Genomic DNA, 19,973 nt, shown 5'->3' with positions numbered 1-19,973 from the left:
GTTTGCTTAGTTCCTTGCATGAAACTCAGAACCCTAATTTTGTGTTGATTCTCCTAGTTCATGAATTACACTTGCTAGGTCAGTTAAATAGATAATCATGCTCTAGATTTCGAATGTCACATTGTCAGTACATAAATGTTGCATTCTCAGTATTTTGAGCTATTCAGTATTTCAGAACATTTCAGTCATATACATATTCAGTTGGGAGTAAACTTAGCACCGAGTTGGACTAGGGTTCAGCGTACCCTCATAGTCCCAGAACTACGTGCCCCCGTAGGTTTATAAGTCCCCTCTATTAGGCATTAGATGTTATGATCACACCAGTCATGCCTTTATACCCCTGGTAAGGTATATTGGGTCCTCTCAGTGAGGCGTATACACCGGACTCCACGTTTAGCTCACGTGATTTTATGTCGGTTAATAGTAGCTCCCACAGTCAGACTTTAATGTATTTGATCAGGTTTTCAGCATATACTTCAGTATTCAGTCTCAGCATGTCATGTTCATGATTAGTACTTGGTCATTACATCCAGTTTATCTTTTCAATTATGTTTCAGTATTTACATTCTTGTTTAGATTATATCATTGTTCAGTTATGCTTTGTTTCAACCTATGTATTTTGTCCAGCTATTATCTATATCCTGCATGCTCAGTACATTCCAAGTGCTGACCCATACTCTGCGCTACATCCTTTCATGATGTAGGTTTAGGTACTCAGCATCCAATACACACTTAGATCGAATTTCGATCCGTATTCAGTAGCTTCGGTGGTGAGTCCTCATACTTCGAGGACAATAGACATGGTTTTCATACTTAGTCTTTCATTCAGTTTTTAGTTTTATTAGAGTTACTTGAGGGGCATGTCCCAGCAACTCTATTCAGTTACAGGCTTTTTTAGATATAGTATTAGATTCAACTTTAGTTTTGAGTAAATGTTTTTTATCACTAAACTTTTAGTATATTATATATTTAGATCAGTTTTGGGTATTCCCCACTTTCAGCTATCAATTGATTTAGCTTCCACATTAGTTCACGTTTTCATTTAGATATCTTTCAGTATGCTTATGATATGCTAGCTTCAGGGTTAGATTGGGTTCACTCGTGATCCTAGGTCCCATGTTACGTCAAGGGGGTAGCCTCGAGGTGTGACAAACAAGGACTTTATTATTGGTTTGCCTCTTACCAGGCGACAACATGACTCAAATAAGGCTATAGTAAATCGGATGACGAAATTGGCTCATTTCCTTTCCGTCAAGGTTTCCTATTCGGTGGAAAACTATGCCAAGTTGAACTTAAGAGAAATGGTAAAGTTGCATTGAGTGCCCTTGTCCATCATTTCCGATCGTGGTACCCAATTCATTTCCCAGTTTTGGAAATCTTTCCAAAAGGGTTTTGGTAGTTAGGTTAATTTTAGTACGACCTTTCATCCCCAAACCGATGGGCAAGCGGAGCGTACTATCCAAACTTTGGAAGATATGTTAAGGGCTTATGTGATTGATTTTAAGGGTAATTGGGATGACCATTTGTCATTGATTGAGTTTGTTTATAATAATAGCTATCACTCGAGTATTGATATGACTCCATTTGAGGCCTTATATGGTAGGAGGTGTAGATCTTCTATATGATGGTTTGAGGTGGGTGAAGTTGACCTAATAGGTCCCAAGTTGGTACATGAGTCCATTCATAAAGTTTGACTTATTCGAGAAAGATTGAAAATGGCTCAAAGTCGGCAAAAGTCATATGCCGATGTGAGAACAAGACATCTTGAGTTTGAGGTTCATGATTGGGTTTACTTGAAAATCTCACCCATGAAGGGTGTAATGAGGTTTAGTAAGAAAGTGAAGCTTAGTCCCCGATATGTAGACCCATATCAGATTTTGAGATGTATTGGTAAGGTTACTTATGACCTAGATTTGCCAAATGAGTTGGCATCGGTGCATCCAGTTTTCCATGTCTCTATGTTGAAGAAATGTGTTGGTGATTCGACATCCATTGTTTCCTTAGAAGGTTTGGGAGTTAAGAAGAATCTTTCTTATGAGGAAGTTCCGATTAAGATTTTAGATCAGCAAGTAAGGAAGTTGAGAAATAAAGAAATAGCTTCTGTAAAAGTGTTATAGAGGAATCAGTTAGTTGCGGGTGCTACGTGGGAGGCCAAGGCCGATATGATGTTCCGATATCCTCATCTCTTACCTTCTACTCCTACTTTAGCTTGAGGTAATGAGTTCCTCATGGTTTGTTCTTTGTTTTGAAGTTATGTGTCTCATATGTTTCCATGGTTTCCTTACTATGCATGATTTACGAAAAGTTCAAGTTTTGAGAAAATGAGTCAAATTGATTGATTTCTACATGTTTATGTTCACATGAGTATGAATTTCATGTATACTACTTGATATGCTGATATGAGCATGTTTTTAGCTTGGAGTAAAGTTTCCTCCTCGGATAGATGCATTTGACTATGTTTTTAGGTTGGAGTTGATGTTTCCTCCTCGGCTATGTGTATTGCATGCATGATGGGCAGTTAGATTTAGTTTCACCCCTCTTATGATGTTTTGATAACTACCTATCTTGGAATCAATAGTTCCTCCTTGGTTATATGTATTTAGATGAAGTTGCATTGTAGGTTGGGTCGTTAGTTCCTCTCCTCCTCTTTTCGTACTAGCTTGAATCTCATTCGGGGATGAATGATCCCAAGGGGGAGATATTGTAACACCCCAGATCCGAAAGAGGGCAAGATAATTGTTTTCATAAAGTTGCAGGTGTCGACCTACGAAGGCCACCCACGACCCGTGAATGGGACCACGGACCATAGGTGTGGTCCGTGGATGACATCAAAAAGGGGTTAAAAAAGGGAGGAAACACGGCCAGAACCAACGGACCATTAGTGAGACCACGGTCCGTGGTCGGGGGGCCCTGGTCTAGACCCCCCAAAGCGAGTTCCTGACCACGAACGACGGTCGTGCAAGATGGCCCGTCGTCCAGTCCATGGTCTGTCGGTCGTGAACTGACACTTATTATTAGGGGTAGTTGGATCTTTTCCTAATTATTTTATTCCTATACTATGTCGTTTTACCCTTCACTAAGACCTCTATATAAGTGATTTCAACCCCTAAATTTGCCTATTCACTTCATTCTCTTCAAATTCACCAAAAAGAAGAACTCTCCAATAATTCTCTCTCTAGAAAGCTTGAAGAAAAAGGATTCAACCTAGGATTTCAAGTCAACTCACAATTCCTCCATTGAAGATTAGCATTTGTCGTCAAGGTATGAAAGTTTTCATCCATGGATTCCTTCCATTCATGGAGTTCCCAAATTCCTCTATTTCCAAAGGTAGAAATCCCCAATTGAGTTAGGGTTTTCCAATTGTCAGGGTTCTTTTGGTTATTGATTAAAATATTGAATTATGAATTAATGAAATACTATGATTTTATGATGATTTCCCCCATGAACCCATGTAATCCCCATGTTTTCAAGTTATGATCATATGATCTGGGATTTTGGTTATAAAGGAAGAATTTTATGAAACTAAGCATGTGTTGCTAGCTTTGCATGAATCTATGATGAAATCCTTATCTAACCCTTATTTTCTAAGTTTTGATGATTGAAAGTGGGTTTTGAGTCTTGAAAGGTAAATTATGGACGTATGTATGTTCTTATGAAATATATGCAAATGTTTTAAGATGCTTTGAGAGTAAAGTATCAACGGTGATGTTGTTGTTGTGTAATTGAAAGGATATTCTCATAAACACATAAAAATATGATGTGAAAGGTTTTCTTACATAATAAAGGATTCTAAGGTTGAAAGGTCTTCTCACCTAATTGAATCAAAGATTAAGAGCTATCCTAATGAACTTAACTTGGATTGGTTATTGAAAGATACCTTTCCAGGGATGATGAATTAGCTTGGATTAGCAAGATGACGTGCCTTTCCATGGATAATAAGAACAAGTAAGAATTGACTATTCCATGGGATTTATGCTTAGCACCGAGGGGATATTGAGATGGAAGCTCTCCCATTAGTAGAGGTCGGGTTTCTAGTAGCAATCTCCTTATCCCTTACCTATGTTCCCCAATAGGATGATTTTTTAGATAGGCATTAGCTAGTGGATCCACCTAAGCTACAAGTTATGGTCCTTACCTTGGCAAGTAGGACAACTTTTTTCGGTGTGGAAGACACCGGGGGATCATGTTATAGCTCACATGGTCTCTATGTTGGTTAAGGCTAATCCCCCACATTAATAATGAACTAAGGTAACTTCAAGAAGTATCTCATATGTGTTCAAAGGCTTTTAAAGATGTTAGCTTTCATTAACCATGGTTTTATGACTTATGTTTTCTAACACTTTTATATCATGTTTTAGCTTGGCCAATTGCATGTCATGAAATGTATTCTTTTAGCATGATTTAAATGTTTTATGCATAGCTATCATACTTGGTACATTGTTTTGTACTAACGTACACTTTTGCCTATATTTTCCCAAATGTAGGGTCTGCAGTCAGGTTTCTCAGTTTCGTGGCTAGTGGTAGATTTTGAGATTCCCGAGCTTTGGTGAGTCCTCATGCTTTGAGGAAGGATTTTCATTGTTTTAGTTTACTTCTTGTATTTCAGTTTTGGATATGATGTATGGGCTAGGCCAGTTTCATTGTACTAGATGGATATTGAGACAAGTGTTTTAGACTTCTGCTTTTATTTTATAAAAAATTATTGGACTTGAACTATTGTTTTACTTCTATTGTCCTATTTCTTATGTTATGAAAGCTAAGTGTCTTGTATGGGGTCCTTCAGGGTTCTATACGCCATGTTACATCTAGGGAGTACCCCTGGGTCGTGACACTAGGCCCTATTTCATTCTTATGTACTAGATGGCTAATGAGACAAAATGTTTAGACTTCTGCTTTACTTTTATAAAAACTTTTGGGACTTGAAATGTATTTCTTTATCCTTTTGTTCTTTTTCTAATGTTATGACTGCCAAGTGGCTTGTATGGTCCCTCTCAGGGTCTCATACGCCATGTTATGCCTAGGAGGTACCTTGGGTTGTGACAAACTTGGTATCAGAACACAAGGTTTAGAATGGTCCTTGGATGTCTCATAAGCCACGTTGAGTAGAGTCTTATTCATGAGTGTGAAGCGCGACACACTTATGAATGGGAGGCTACAAGATGTTTAGGAAACTCCACTTCTTCATTACTCTTAAGTTGTGCGATAGAGTTTAACCCTATAAGGTTTCTCTTCTAATCCTTATCTGATGCTCTAGAGGGTATGGCTACTCGAACAACTTATTCTAGAAGGATTGTGAGGGAGAATGTGGAACAAGAAGCTTCTACTCAAGCTCCTCAAGATCCAGTCGATTCTTTGGCCGAGCAAGAGACTAATGCAGAGTTTAGGATTGCCTTTCAAGTGATTGGCCCAAGCCATAACAGCCCAAGTCAATAGGGAGATTGCGGTTCCCGTAAACCCAAATAGGTGTATGGCGGTGTCTAAAGTAAGGGACTTCACTAGAATGAATCCTCAGGAGTTTCATGGTTCTAAGGTTAAGGAAGATCCTCAAGAGTTCATTGATGAGGTTTACAAGGTGTTGATGATCATGGGAGTGGCGTCAGTGGAAAAGGTGGAGTTGGTCGCTTATCAACTTATGGGTGTTGCTCAAATTTTGTTCAATCAATGGAAAGAAGGGATACCAGAAGATGTAGGTCCTCTCGATTGGGAGAAGTTTAAGGTTGCTTTCTTTGATAGGCTCTTTATCCTTGAGATGATGGAGGAAAAGGTTCTTGAGTTCATCAACCTTCGCCAAGGAAGTATGAGTGTGAAAGAATATGCTTTGAAATACACTCAATCGTCTAAATATGCTCCTACAGTGGTTATCAATTCCAGGGCAAGGATGATTAATTTTGTTTCGAGTGTGTCCGAAATAGTGGTTAAAGAATGTCGTACCGCTATGCTTGTAAATGACATGGACGTTTCTCGTCTCATGATTCATGCTCAACAGATTGAAGAGGAGAAAGTTAAGGAAAAGTCTAGGGAGACAAAGAGGTCTAAAACCGATAATGGTAATTTCTTTCATGCAAGGTTTGATAAACATGGTCGTCCTAGATTGTCAAGGTTCCTCCAATGCTCCTCCTACGTTCAATAAAGAGAGGGTGTCTAACCCTAGGCTTCAAGGAGGGAATGGTAGTGGATCTTTCTTGTTTATGTCTATTTGTGGTAGGGGTGGAAAGAAGCACGAGGGTAAGTGCCTAGTCGGCACAGATGGTTGCTTTGGTTGTGGTTAAAGCGATCATAAGATAAGGGATTTACCAACGTTTACGGTTAAAGGATGAGAGGGCAAGCAAGCTCCTCCTAGTGGTTCGGGTTCCAATGATCCCAAGCAAAACCAATTCTATGCACTCCAGACTCGTGGTGAATAAGAGGATTCTCCTGATATCATTACCGGTATGTTGAAAGTTTCTAACTTGATGGTTATGCTATACTTGATCCCGGGGCTACCTTGTATTTTGTGACATAATATGTGTCTATGAGGTTTGATGTTCTTCTGAATGCGCTGTTAGATCCCTTTTATGTCTCTACTACTGTTGGTGATTCTATTATAGCTAAGAGGGTCTATAGAAAGTGTCCCGTCTCTTTGTCCCATAGTGTTACTTTTGTTGACTTGGTAGAGCTTGATATGCTAGATTTTGATGTTATCTTTGGTATGGATTGGCTGCACTCATGTTATGCTTTTGTTGTTTGAAGAACTCATGTAGTCAAGTTTCAGTTCTTGAATGAGCCTGTCTTAGAATGGAAAGGGGGAAATTATATACCTAAGGGTCAGTTTGTCTCTTGTCTTAAAGATAGAAAGATAATTGCTAAGGGTTGCATATACCATCTAGTTAGGGTGGGGGATTTGGATTCTAAAACCCCTACTCTTGAGTCGGTCCCCTTTGTTAATGAGTTTCCAGAAGTATTCCCAAATGATCTACCCGGTATTCCTCCTAAAAGGGAAATAGACTTCGGTATTGACCTCCTCCCAGATACGTAACCTATCTCTATTCCTTCTTACCAAATGGCTCTAGCAGAGCTAAAGGAGTTTAAAGAAAAATTGAAAGATTTATTGGATAAGGGTTTCATCCGACCGAGTATCTCTCCATGGGGTGCTCCAGTCTTGTTTATTAGAAAGAAGGATGGTACTCATCGTATGTGTATAGACTATCGATAGTTGGATAAGGTTACCATTAAGAATAAGTATCCTCTCCCAAGGATAGATGATCTGTTTGACCAACTTCAAGGAGCAAGTTATTTCTCTAAGATTGACCTTCGGTCGGGATATCACGAATTGAGGGTGAAGGAAAATGATATTCCGAAAATGGCTTTTAGAACTCGATATGGTCAATTTGTGTTTTTGGTGATGTCTTTTGGTTTGACCAATGCTCTAGCTGCTTTTATGGATTTGATGAATAGGGAGTTTAGACAATATCTTGACATATTTGTGATTTTGTTCATTGATGATATATTGACCTATTCGAGAAGTGAGGATGATCACATCAGTCATATGAGGATTGTGTTGCAAGTTCTCAAGGACCAACAACTCCTTACAAAGTTTAGAAAATGCGAGTTTTGGCTAAGGTCCGTAGCTTTTCTTGGTCATATTGTTTCAAATAAGGGTATTGAGGTAGATCTTAAGAAGATGGATGCGGTCAAGAGTTGGCCAAGACCTCTATCCCCTTCGGATATTATAAGTTTCTTGGGTTTAGCTGGTTACTATAGAAGGTTTGTTGAGGGGTTTTCTTTGATTGCCTCTCCATTTATAGCATTGACTCAAAAGAAGGCTAAGGTCATATGGTCCGAAGTATGTGAGAAGATTTTTGAGAAATTGAAGGATAGATTGACTTCCTCTTTAGTGCTGAACTTATCGGAAGGGACTGATGGTTTTGTTGTTTATTGTGATGCCTTGAGAATTGGGCTAGGATGTGTACTTATGCAAAATAGGAAAGTTATTGCCTAGGCTTTAAGGCAACTTAAGGTTCATGAAAATAATTATCCTACACAAGACCTTGAACAAGCGGCGGTTGTTTTTTGCCTTAAAATTTGGAGGCACTATTTGTATGGTTTTCATGTCGACGTTTCCACTGACCATAAGAGTTTACAATATGTGTTTAATAAGAAGGATCTAAATCTTCGCCAAAGAAGGTAGCTTTAGTTATTAAAAGATTATGATATGAATGTTCTCTATCACTCTGGTAAAGCTAATGTGGTAGCAGGTGCTCTTAGTCGGTTATCTATGGGTAGTGTTGCTCATATTAAAGAAGATAAGAAGGAGTTGGTTCAAGATGTTCATAGATTGGTCCGGTTGGGTGTTCAGTTAGTGGACTCCACCAAGGGTGGTGTTATGGTCCACAATGGTTCCGAATCATCTTTTGTGGCAGATGTGAAAGCCAAGCAAGGTCTTGATCCAACTTTGGTTGAATAAAAAGAATCGGTGCTTAAGAAATCCGTTGAAGCATTCTCCCAAGGGGGAGATAGAGTGCTTAGATATCAGGGTCATTTGTGTGTTCCTAATGTTGATGACTTGAGGGAACAAACTTGTCAGAAGCCCATAGTTCTTGGTATTCCATTCACCTGGGAGCCAACAAGATGTACCGTGATTTGCGGGAGATCTATTGGTGGAATGGAATGAAAAAGGGTATTGTTGAATTGGTGGCTAAGTGTCCTAATTGTCAACAAGTGAAAGTTGAACATCATAACCGGGAGGTTTATCCCAAGACATTAGCATTCCTACTTGGCAGAGGATAGATTTAAATATTGACTTTATTGTTGGTTTGCCTCGCACTAGGCGACAACATGACTCGATTTGGGTTATAGTAGATCAAATGACAAAATCGGCTCATTTCATTCCCGTCAATGTTTCCTATTTTGCAGAAGATTATGTTAAGTTGTATTTGAGGGAAATGTTAAGGTTGCATGGAGTGCCTTCGTCCATTATCTCCGATCATGGTACCCGATTCACTTCTCAGTTTTGGAGATCTTTTCAAAAAGGTCTTGGTACTCATAGTAAGCTTAGTACGGCCTTTCATCCACAAACCGAAGGGCAAGCGGAGCGTACTATCTAAACTTTGGAAGATAATTTTGTAACGCTCCAGAAATCTAATGACCTAAGCTAGAGCCTAAATAATGACTAATGACTTAATAAGAGTAGAAATGATGTTTCAAGACCTAATTTAATGTACCTAAATTGGTAAGAAAATGTTAGTGCATAAACGTCAAGGAACGACATTGGCGTCCGGAAACTAGTGCATTGAACTAGTGAGGTGCTAGGTCTTGTGAATTGACTTTAGAGTGTCGTAGGTGGACTAAAGTTTGAATTAAAGAGTGTAAAAGGTAAGATTTCACGTTTAGGGTCCAAAAGTTCGGGTACGCCCCCCCCCTAAAGATCACCAAAGGGGTCCTTGAGGAGGACCCAAACTTAGAACCAAAAAGAAGGTAAAAGCTGTCCTAAACAGGTTGGACTCACGAGGGGCAAACAACGAGGCGTAGGTTGACTCACGCCCCGTGGAAGGGAGTCATGAGTCCACACTTAGAATCCTCCAAGTGACCTCCAAATCAAACCCCCCCCCCCCCTCAGTCCCAAACCACGAGCATGCAGTACGGTCCTAGACCGACTCACGCTCCATGGAAGGGTCTCATGAGTTGAGACTTAGTCTCCTCACCAAGACCCTTGTATGCACCCTCTCAGTACCAAACCACGAGTGGTCAACACGGCCCGTGGTTCAATTCACGCCCCGTGGGCGTGGACTCGTAGATGGCACTCGAGCTCACTGCCTCCACACAGTTTAAGTGAGGGTAGTTTAGTAATTTACTAATTAATTGCTTAAGGGTTAAAAACGGTTATAAATAGTTATATTAGGTACTTTAGGGTATTATTAAGTAATAAACAAGTCTTCCACCTTATAACTCCAAATCATAAAATCAAAACCCACTTCTCTCTAAAGACTCTAGAAGAAGAAGATTACATTGGAGCTAGGGTTTTAAGGTTTCTTCCCAAATTTCTTGGAGTTTCTCCATTGATTCTCAAGGAATCAACTAAGGTATGGTTGCTTTTCACTCTTGGGATCTTTTCCCCAAGAGGCCCTCTCAAAAATATGATTTTAAGGTTCCCCAAAATTCTAGGTTTCTCTCAATTTCGTGGGTCACTTTCCAAATGTGTTTTCTTTGGTTTACAATGATTAATTATGGTTGTATATTACGGTTTGTGTATGAATTAAGGTAGTGTTGTTGGTTTTTTGAACAAATCCCAAAAATACCCATGAATTCCCCTTCATTCTCACTTTAAACCCTAGTATGACTTTAATGGTGAATGAAGGATGTGAATCTAATATGTAAATTGTGAAATTCATTATTGTATTATGATGTTGCTCTATATTGGTGAATGATTACCAATTAATTAGGGTTGAATCTTGATGTGATCCTTAAAGGTTATGAATGAAGATTGTCAAATTAATGAATGTTCATATATTAAATTGTTGATCCACTTATGGTAGAGGTGCTACTTGAATATGAATTGTAGTGAGTGAGTTATGGTTCCTCTTCCCTACAACCCCGAGTGTTGACAAGTATGCTACGATACAAACATGAATGTTAAGCGATGATTATGGTAGTGTTGGTATGATGAATAGAAGGTAAATCTCATGAACACTATATGACTATGTTATGAATGAACATTTTTGTATGTTGATGGTTCTACGATGAAAGGTTATTCTCATCTTAGAACTTGTGAGCTATATGATGAGTGATGGGTTGAATCCCTAATGTACTCCTTATTGAATGAATATGTAATTAAAGGCCTAATACTTCTTTAAAAAAGGAATTATGCTTAGCACCGAGTGAACATGAATATGAGATGGAAGCTTTTACGTTTAGCAAGTCCGGCTTCCCATATGCGTTCCTTTTACGTTTAAAAAGTCTGGGTTCCCAATATATATGTTGTCTCATGAGATGGAAACCTTTTACGTTTAGCAAGTCCGGGTTTCTAGTAGCAATCTCCTTGTTCCTTAACTATGTTTGCCCACATAGGTATTAGCTAGTGGATCCACCTAGATGCTATTATGTTAGTTCTACCTTGGCAAGTGGAACACTCTCTTTTCGGTGTGGGAGTAGAACACCGGATTCCATGAAGCTCATATGGTCTATGTCGGTTATTGCTAATATTCATATGTTTTAAGAAGATGATCTAATGTATGAATAGGACTTATGTAAATGACTTATAAACTCTAACTAGGACTACTTGAGGGATACTACTTAGTACAGGTGAGGTATGGGACTTTACCTATGCATTGCACAAGTGGTTTCTTTGAGGAGTTCTTATGTGAGTCCTTTATATATGGTAGGGTATGAATTATGTTAAGGTTGGTTTCACCTATTATGATGTTGATTATGTATGTGACTACACTTTGTCTTCTTGATGGCTTTACTTAGTATAAATGGGGGTATGGGACTTCATATGTACATTGCACAAGTGAACTTGAAAGGGGGGACATGGGTGTTTTCTTATGATGGTATAATGTAAATGGAACTCAAATATGTAAGGTATAGGTTATGGGTTCTTGTTATGATCATGAATGTCTCTTTACCTTGTAATGTGGATTGGCTAAATGTTCCTTGAATATGCATTATGGCTTCTAACTTGAAATAACATGTTTTCAACTAAAGGTCCCTTTTTGCATGATTTAAATGGTTTTAATTACATGGCTGCCATACTTAGTACAATTGATTGTGCTAACCCATATTTCTTCCTTTTTCTACTAAGTGTAGGTTCCGGGAAGTGATTGTGCTACTAAGAGACTCAAGCTTGGATTTAGACTTCTCGAAGACTTTTTGGTATGTCCTCAAATTTCGAGGACACACATTATGACACTTATATTCCTTATATTGTAATAGACTATTAGACTCCTTTTGTACTTGTCATTTCGAGACAATTCTATTTGTAAAGGGCTATGGTCCCTATTTGAGATTCTTACGTGTACTTAGATGGTTTCATGGAGATGATGATGTCTAGACATTCTACTTTCTATTTTTTTTATTATGAGACACTTTGACATTGATGTTGAAAAGTTTTTAATTTTCACATTATTCAATGTCTATATGTAATGAAAAATATGCTAAGGGCTTGTATAAGACCCCTTCGGGGTCAAGTACGCCGTGTTACGCCTAGGGAGTGCTCTCGGGGAGTGACAAAATTGAAGGCTTGTGTGATTGATTTCAAGGGTAATTGGGATGATCACTTGCCTTTGATTGAGTTGGCATATAACAATAGTTATCACTCGAGTATTGGTGTGGCTCCATTTGAGGCACATTGTATGGTAAGAGGTGTAGATCTCATATAGGTTGGTTTGAGGTGGGTGAAGTTGCCCTAATAGGTCCCAAGTTTGTACATGAGGCTATGGAAAAAGTTTGACTTATTAGAGAAAGGTTGAAAATGGCTGAAAGTTGGCAAAAGTCACATGCCGATATAAGAAGAAGAGATCTGGAGTTTGATGTTCATGATTGGGTTTAGTTGAAAATCTCACCCATGAAGGGTGTGATGAAGTTTGGTAAGAAACGAAAGCTTAGTCCCCGAAATGTAGGCCCATATCAGATTTTGAGACATATTGGTAAGGTTACTTATGAACTTGAATTGCCTAATGAATTGGCATCGGTGCATCCATTTTCCCATGTCTCTTTGTTGAAGCAATATGTTGGTCATCCGACATCTATAGTTCCCTTAGAAGGTTTGGGAGTTGATGAGAATCTTTCTTATGAGGAAGTCCTAGTTGAGATTTTAGACTGGCAAGTCAAGAAGTTGCGAAATAAAGAAATCGCTTTTGTGAAAGTGTTGTGGAGGAATCAATTAGTTGAGGCCGATATGATGTCTGGATATCCTCATCTCTTTCCTTATGCCCTTACTCTATCTTGAGGTAATGAGTTCCTCATGGTTTACTCTTTTGGTGTCATGTGTCTTAGACATTCCCATGATTTCCTTATTTATGCATGATTATGAAAAGGCTTAAGTTTTAAGAAAATGAGTCAATTTGATTGATTTTTACATGTTTATGTGCATTTGAGTATGAGTTGCATATAGTCTTCATGTTATGATGTTTTGAACGTGCTTTAGATTGGAGTTGATGTTTCCTCCTCGGATATGTGTAGTTATGTGCTTGCATGCATGATGGGTTGCTAGTTTAGAGTTCTCTTCTTCATGTGATATATAAGATCCTATTCAAGGACGAATGTTCCCAAGGGGGAGATAATGTAACACCCCAGAAATTTGAAGTCTAGCAAAGGAGGAAAATGGAAAGTCACCAGTCCATGATTGAGCCATAATACCCTTCATGGAGCCCTAGATGGGCCATGAAGGGCACCACGGTTTGTGGTGGTGCTCGTGGCTACCTTCCAGTGTTTGGCCAAATAGGGATCCCTTCCCACGAGCCCCTATACTACTCGTGGTGAGCCACACGACCCGTGGTGGTGGCCGTGAAATGGAGGCAGAACCATTTCGAGGCTAGCCTCCTCCCGCGAGCCCCTAAACGGCTCGTGAAGGTCTAGACGACCCGTGAAGGTCTAGACGCCTCGTGAAGGTGGGCATGTGGAGGGGGGACTGGACTTTCCAAGCCACTGGTCTAGGGACCACGAATGCCTAGACGGCTCATGGACCCTAGACAGCTCGTATGGGCATCCATATGGAGGTTCGCGTCAGCTGTAAGTTAAGGGCAGTTGAGTCTTTTCCTAATTATTTTAGGGAAAAGGGTCAAAAATGCCCCTAAACTTTAGTTTATTAGTTGACTATACCCTGTCGTTAAAGTAAAGCTATTCATACCCTCGCTGTCACTAATTTCACCATTTATACCCCTCAATTGACGGAAATCCCCAAATAAAACAAAATTGACCCGATTTTCTAAAAAATGACCCATTTCCCATTTTAAACCCATGCCCGACCCATCTATATATTTTAAACCCAAAATAATTTAACCCATTTTCTATACCCATTCTAAAAAAAAAATCATTTGGAGCTACTACCATGATAATTCTGCAATTGTGTTTCCCCAATTCTACCACGATTCTTCATTTGAACTTCATTTTTTCTTAATCAACAATGCAACAACCAAGAAATACTATAAAATAAAATAAAAAAAACCGGTCAATAAATTTTATCAGCTTCATTGCTCTATCGTAGTCTCATTTGCCTCCAAAGGAAAATCGGAGCAGCGACCACCTTGCTTGACAAAATGGCGCAAGAATCACTTGTCCTCTGTGGCACCATGAAAGCCCACACTGATTGGGTTACTGCCATCGCCACTCCAATTGATAACTCCGACATGATCGTTACCTCCTCCAGGGACAAGTCCATCATTGTATGGTCTCTCACCAAGGACAGCGCACAATACGATGTCCCCTGCCGACGTCTCTCTTGCCACGACCACTTTGTTCAGGATGTTGTTCTTGGAATGGAGAGCTTCGCCTTTGGGATCTTCAAGGAAAATGGGTTAAATTATTTTTGGGTTTAAGATAGATAGACGTGTCGGGCGTGGGTATAAAATGGGAAATGGGTCATTTTTTAAGAAATCGGGTCAATTTTTTTGATTTGGGGATTTCCGTCAGTTGAGGGGTATAAATGGTGAAATTAGTGATGGTGAGGGTATGAATAACTTTGGTTTAATGATAGGGGTATAGTCAACTAATAAACTAAAGTTGAGGGGTATTTTTGACCTTTTTCTCATTATTTTATCTTGATACTACGTTGTTTCGCCGTTACCTAGAACCCCTATATAAGTGATTTTAACCCCAAAACTTACCCATTCAAGTCATCTATATCTATATTACCTTAAAAGCATGAACTCCTAAATTGAATGTTAAATTACTATAATATCCCTAACTTAGGTTGTGACTTTTTCGATGAGTTGTGAATTTTCCAATAAGTTGTGACTTTTTCCCAAGGATTGTGATTTTTCGATGAGTTGTGACTTTTCCAAAGAGTTGTGACTTTTTCAATAAGTTGTGACTTTTCCAAAGAGTTGAGACTTTTCCAAATAGTTGTCACTTTTCCAAAGAGTTGTGACTTTTTCAATAAGTTGTGACTTTTCCAAAGTGTTGTGACTTCTCGGAAAGGTCATGATCTTTCAGATAAGACACAAAAAACATTTGTTCATACTTCCCTTTGTTGACTATAAATAGAGGGACGAAAGGTCATGATCTTTCATAAAAGACACAAAAAACATTTGTCCATACTACCCTTTGTTGACTATAAATAGAGGGACTTCCTCTCATTTTCCAACCACATTTTTTTCTAATCTTCTACTCTTCTTCTTCTTGCATTTTAAAATTCCTTGTGTAATTTATTGACGTTTGAGTGAGTTCGAATTTTAGCAAAATATGAAGTACCACTATTCTGATGAAGTAAGTCATTCTATCCTAAGAGGGTATATCCCATAACCTCGAGTACCTAAGGAAAATAATATAATTTTGATGATATAATAATTATTTTTTTTACTTAATATACGCATTAGTATGTAATGTTTCAATATATGAAATTAACATGATGTAATCTAAAGTCATTTGTTTTTATTAACAATTTCTCTTGAGATGTAGATATATGCTTCTGAATATATCTTTCCAAAATTTAGAGAATTTTCACGATTTGTTTTGATGCTCAAGACAAAAGAATTACTTTATTTATCAATGTTACTTATGTGATTTAGACTTCTAGGAAATTTGCTTCAAAATAGTTATTACTATATAAACATTGCCCTTTTGTTTTACTTATTTACTATTTCTTAATATTTCAGTATTTTAGATGAAGAAAAGTTCATATGACTTGTAATAACGACAATTGAAGTTTGTATTGGTTTAATTTTTATTATTTATTTAATAGATAATTTTATGAGATAAATATTTTCATTAACGCAAATATATATTTGTATTTGGGTAGGTATTTGTATTTAAATTGAAGTATTATATATGTCACAAATGTATTATAAAGTTAACGAGATCTTCTAACTTGAAAATATATTATTTTAAAATGTTTCGTGTTTTTTTTAAAAAACTCACAACAAATGTGAAAATATATGAATATATAAAATGTAGTTGTTCTCTTCACATGTTCATATGACATCTAAACAATTGAACATAGAATACACATGCAAAGTAAATCTGGTTAGATGACAAGAAAAATACAAAACAATTATTGTCTATAAGGTAATATTAGTGAGATAAGACTAATTACATGATTAAACCTAATCAAATTGAAATAAATATATACATAATTGCATTTAACTAATAAATAATTTCATTGAACATCTTCATAGGTTTGAGTGAATAAGAGAAGCATGAATTCCTAACTTGAATGTTATAATATCCCTAACTTAGGTTGTGACTTGCTCAATGAGTTGTGACTTTTCCGATAAGTTATGATTTTTTCAAAGGGTTGTGATTTTCGATGAGTTGTGACTTTTCCAAAGAGTTGTGACTTTTTCAATAAGTTGTCTTTTCGAAAGAGTTACGCCTTTTCCAAAGCGTTGTGACTTTTCCAAAGAGTTGTGACCTTTTCAATAAGTTGTGACTTTTTCAAAGTGTTGTGACTTCTCAAAAAGGTCATGATCTTTCAGATAAGACACAAAAAATGTTTGCTCATATTACCCTTTGTTGACTATAAATAGAGGGACTTCCTCTCATTTTCCAACCACAATTTTTTCTAATCTTTTACTCTTCTTCTTCTTGCATTTTAAAATTTCTTGTGCAATTTATTGTCGTTTGAGTGAGTTTGAAGTTTAGCAGAATATGAGGTACCACTATTCTGATGAAGTAAGTGTTCTATCCTAAGAGGGCATATTCCACAACCTCGAGTACTTGAGGAAAATAACATAATTTTGATGATATAATAATTATATTTTTGCTCGATATACACATTAGTATCTAATGTTCCAATATATGAAGTTAACATGATGTAGTCAAAAGTCATTTGTTTTTATTAACAATTTCTCTTGTGATGTAGATATATGTTTATGAATATCTTTTTCCAAAATTTAGAGAATTTTCACGATTTATTTTTGATGTTCAAGACAAAAGAATGACTTTATTTATCAATATTACTTATGTGATTTAGACTCCAAGGAAATTTTCTTCAAAATAGTTATTACTATATAAACATTGCCCTTTTGTTTTACTTATTTTCTATTTCTTAATATTTCAATATTTTAGACGAAGAAAAGTTCATATGACTTGTAATAACGCCAATTGAAGTTTGTATTAGTTTAATTTTTATTATTTATTTAGTAGCTAATTTTATGAGATAAATATTTTCATTAATGCAAATATATATTTATATTTGAGTAGGTATTTGTATTTAAATTAAAGTATTATATATGTCACAAATGTCTTATCAAGTTAACGAGACCTTCCAACTTGAAAATGTCTTATTTTAAAATGTTCCGAGTTCTTTTAAAAAAAAAAAAAAAACTCACACCAAATGTGAAAATATGTGAATATATAAAATGTAGTTGTTCTCTTCACATGTTCATATGACATCTAAACAATTTAACATAGAATACACATGCAAAACACATCTGGTTAGATGACAAGAAAAATACAAAATAAATATTATCTATAAGGTAATATTAGTGAGATAAGACTAATTACATGATTGAATCTAATCAATTTGAAACAAATATATACATAATTGCATTTAACTAATAAAAATTTTTATTGACCATCTTCATAGGTTTGCATGAATAAGAGATATATATGATGATCCACATTGAACATTCACAAAAGAATCTGCAATATTATTTTTTGCTAAGCTTATTATTCAAATCTTCGCTTAAATAAGTAATTATATTTACCATAATGTATATTTTTGAAATTGTTAATCACGTGCAACGCAAGGAAGTATTAGATGATGCTTTCAATCTTCATTAGTGTAATCAATTTGGAACAAAACTAACATATTACATGAAGCTAATCAAAATGTCTTTGGTCATATTTATAGGTCCAGTTGAAAAAGAGACGAGCTAACCATCAGAATGTAAATTTTGAAGGAAATACAGCTATTGTGAAAACTTTGATATTGATAAATAGGATACGAATGACTTCAAACTCCTGGAAGGTATCTGCTATGTTGGAACAATGTCATAAACAAAACCAAATGTAGCTTTGAGCAATATTACATATCCGCTTATTACTTTGAGCTTTCACACAATTAAATGCATCTAATTCAAGACAATTTGTCGGACTAAATGGAGTATTATTTATAAAAAAAATATTTTGTAACTAAGAAACATCCATACAAACAAATCCCTTAAGACATATGCCATATATTGAACAAAGAGAGTGTGCATGTTTTACTGCTTCACAATTGTAGGCATGAACTAATATTTAGTAACTAAGAAACATTCATATCGAAAAATTCCTTAAAGACATATTCCATATATTGAACAAAGCGAGTATTCATGCTTTACTGCTTCACAATTGAATGCATCACGAGACTAGGCAACCACGTGCAACGCACATGCGGTGAATCTAGTTCTCTTAAATTTACCAAAGAAGATCAAGTTCTTCCTCTCCAAAATATTTCTCTATCTAGAAACTTGAAGAAGAAGGGTTCAACCTGTGGTTTCAAGGCAAGTCTCCAATTCCACCATTGAAGGCAAGCTTTTAGCATTGAGGTATGATAGTTTTCCATGGATTCCTTCCATGGAGTTCCCAAATTATCCTATTTTCAAAGTTAGAAATCCTCAATTGAGTTAGGATTTTTCTTCTATGTTATGAGTTCCTTTAATTATTGATTTAAGAGAAAACACATACCCCCCCCAAAAGAAAAAAAAACTTTGCAGCACAACTTACTTTAGTACTTAAACTACACGGGCGATTAAATACCCCCGTTAACATTTTTGAAGTGAATTAAATACAACCCTGAGAGTAGAATACCACTCTCACCTACCATATCATAGCCATGTCAGCGCCACGTCACAACCATGTAAGCACCACGTCATTAATTTTCAGTATTTTTTTTGCTTATTCACCCTTTTTCTTAAACATTTTTTAAAATTCATTACACTAATCTCCTCCAATATCATACACACAACCACCAACTCTAGGAATACAAATATGGTCACAAATCCAGAGTTGAGTATCCATAGTTGAGTACCTTGAGTTGAATATCTTATTATTGAGTTGAGTCTTATTTTATCTGAGTTGAGTTGAACTATGTTTCTTTGAGTTGAGTTGAGTGAGTTGAGAAGACGTAAGTATGTTTCTTTTCCACTAGTTTAAGCTTATGTTTATGCTTTAGAATTCCCCTTACATGCTCGTACATTCCATTTACTGAGCCATTTGGCCCGCATCATTACATGATGCAGATAGAAGTATTCATGATCATAAACAGGCGCTTCATTGATACCACATGTAGTTCGAGTTAGCTATGGTGAGCCTTCTTGCTTACAGAGGGTTCCACTTGTACTTTAGTTATGTCAGTTGTTAGGATGTCGTGGGTCTTGTCCCGACTTCCAATTATTGTCAGTTAGAGGCTTCATAGATAGACCGTTGAGTTTCAGAAGTTTGTTCATTTAAGTTGCCTATTTTATAGCGAATTGAATATATTATTTTTATTCAGAGTTATTTATTTGAGTTAAAGATTTGTAATTGAGTTCAATGAATTTTATTCATTTTTTTAGCTTTGTATGCTTGAGTTAGTCTTCCACTTGTAGTCAGCCCGGATGAGGGTTCACTTTGGGACCAACAATGGTTCTCGAGTGCCGGCAACGTCCAGGGTGTAGGCTCAGGTCGTGACAAACTTGTTATCATAGCACATAGTTCAAGTGTCCTAGGGTGTCTATGAAGTCGTGTTGGTAGGATCTTGTTTATGGTTGTGCCCACTTCTATAAATAAGAGACTATAGACATTTAGGAAAAATTTCCCTTCTTTCATACTCTAAATCGTGCAATAGAGCTATGCCATAGATATTTTTATTCATACTC

Source organism: Solanum verrucosum, unplaced genomic scaffold (genome assembly GCF_900185275.1).
Source record: "Solanum verrucosum unplaced genomic scaffold, falcon-dt-bn FXZP01000198.1, whole genome shotgun sequence".
NCBI classification, from domain to species: Eukaryota; Viridiplantae; Streptophyta; class Magnoliopsida; order Solanales; family Solanaceae; genus Solanum; species Solanum verrucosum.
This window is presented reverse-complemented; position numbering follows the sequence as displayed.